Source organism: Octodon degus, unplaced genomic scaffold (assembly GCF_000260255.1).
Source record: "Octodon degus isolate 3935 unplaced genomic scaffold, OctDeg1.0 scaffold00034, whole genome shotgun sequence".
NCBI lineage: Eukaryota > Metazoa > Chordata > Mammalia > Rodentia > Octodontidae > Octodon > Octodon degus.
In genome coordinates this window covers 13,539,296-13,541,637 of record NW_004524610.1, presented here as the reverse complement: position 1 = coordinate 13,541,637, position 2,342 = coordinate 13,539,296, and positions in this window count along the sequence as shown.

Genomic DNA, 2,342 nt, shown 5'->3' with positions numbered 1-2,342 from the left:
TGCCGCGTGCCTGTAATCCCAGCGCTTGGGAGGCTGAAAACAGGAGAATCACTAGGAGTCCAATCTGTGTAGTGAGACTCTGGAGGCCCTGTACTAAATACATAAAAAATAAATAAACAAACAAATAAATACCACCTGCGCCTCAACACATTTCAGATGTCCAACCAGAAGAACAGAACAGTCACTGCGTGGGATGGAGACTAGAAGAGACCACGTCATATTCTTCAGTGACCTTGGTGTCTCTAATCCCCCAGCTATGTAGCTGAGCTACATACCATCATTTTGTGGCTATCTCCTTAGTTAATTGTCTCTTTGAAAGAAATTATTTTTATTTTATGACTTTATGCACTCGTTTTGGCAGCACAGAGACTAATGCTGTGCGTCATGATTTTAGAGCTCTTGGCTCAATAGGCAAAGCAGTGCTGAGAGTTTTTCTTGATAAGGAGTACATAAGTAGTGAGAATAAATTATTGTGGGCATGAAGCAAAAGAGTTTGGGGTAAATACAAGTGTAAAAAGATCTACCAACAGTGTTCCTACTTTAGTAGGCAAAGCACCCAAGGGCTCAAGCAGTGCATGCTCTTACCTCAGCTTCTGGGGTGGCTGGGACTACTGATATTTGAAAGCGAACATTTAAAAAGTGTGACCATTGTGCCACCCTGTGCCCTTTGTAGCAATAAAGAGGTTTAAGTCAGGATAATCATTTCCATGTTACCTGTATCCAAGATATGCATGCTCTCTTATTTTTATAAAAATACCATTGCTGGTATTTTTATAAGAGGTATTTTTGGAGGTGTTGCAGTTTGTGACTCAGCAGAGGACAGCTAGGAATTGAGCTTACCGAATTTCATGGCCAGGGACAATATTGAGGATATTTTCCCAGAAGTCCCTTTGTAAATGAAACAAACAAACAAACAAACAAACAAACAACAACAAAAACCCCAGTCACTAATTTGTGTGGTCAATCTGTGCAGAAACTTGGCTACTTTTCCGCTATTATTAGAGGGGAGGACCTCCCCCACGCTATTCTTAGAATGACATTATTTGCTAGGTTAATGTCCTGCCACTTCTGAAAAAGCACAACAGGGCCCACAAGATATTTACACTGAGTCTGAGGATCTGCATGTTAGTCTGTGCTTACCATGTAAAGTGAAGGACTTGGCCCAAGAGGAAGAAAGGAGAAAAATGAAAGAACTACAACATTTAGCTTTGTGAATCAAGGGGGAACTTGATTGCATTCACCCCTAATAAGGAAGGCTTTCGGTGTGACCTTGAGTTTGGCTCATTTGAGTCAGCGCCAGCGCTTTCTCTCTGGTTCACAGAGACAAGCTGCAGTTTTTCATATCTCTCCTCCCTCAGGAGGGGCATCATTCGGAGGAAGCCTTTCTTTTTTTAAGAATCGATATTTGGAGGGCACTTTTCATTTTAAGAGAATGGAGATCAACCTAGGCCGAATACGCTCGACTTACAGCTCTTGCTCTCAGGGGACACATTGCTGTTTCAAATAAAAGACATTTTATTTTCCCTTGGAATAAATGATCTTTACTCATGGGAAAATGAGCTGAGGGAGGAGGACAGAGCTCCAGTTGTGCAGCTGGCGGACGAACTCTGCTTAGGATGTTCGGTCCAGCCGTGCACCCAGATTCCCTGACCTTCTACTTGCAGATGACATGAGCGTGTACTTCCTTCTGCTGTGGAGTATACAGCTAAGGGGAGAAAAAATGCAGAATGTTTGCTTTGATGGTTTTCTGAGGCAACAAATCTGATTTGAAAAGTATTCAACTGAAGGTCGTACTCTGTTCTTGATCTTATTTAAACTGGTCAGAAATGTTTTCTACCCTCGGAGAGTTTTCTTCCCCCAGGTCCCTGTCTTTGGAAAATGCTTTTCCCCTCTTCTATTGATTTATGTACTCATTCATCTGTGATTGAAAGGGAGGCTGAGTGACAGGGATGGCCAGAGCCACCAGGCGTCTGGTCCTGAGTTACAGATGGGCCTTGTCAGCCACCTGACAAGTGCTATTTGTTTCTGGGATACTTTGAGTGCTTTAGATTTGCTAAAATCCTTTTATTTGGATTGTTTTCTTGTTCTTTTTTAAGTTTTTTTTGTATAACATTGATTGCATAATCATGTTAACTTACAAATGAACATACAAATTTGTAAGTTAGCAATACTTTCCTATGCCTTTATTGATTTTTCAAAATTATAAATTAATGTGTATTTACTACTTTCCTTTCTTGCTCCCTTTATGTCTTTCTCATTTTCTCTTTCTTTCTTTCTTTCTTTCTTTCTTTCTTTCTTTCTTTCTTTCTTTCTTTCTTTCTTTCTTTCTTCTTTTCCCCACA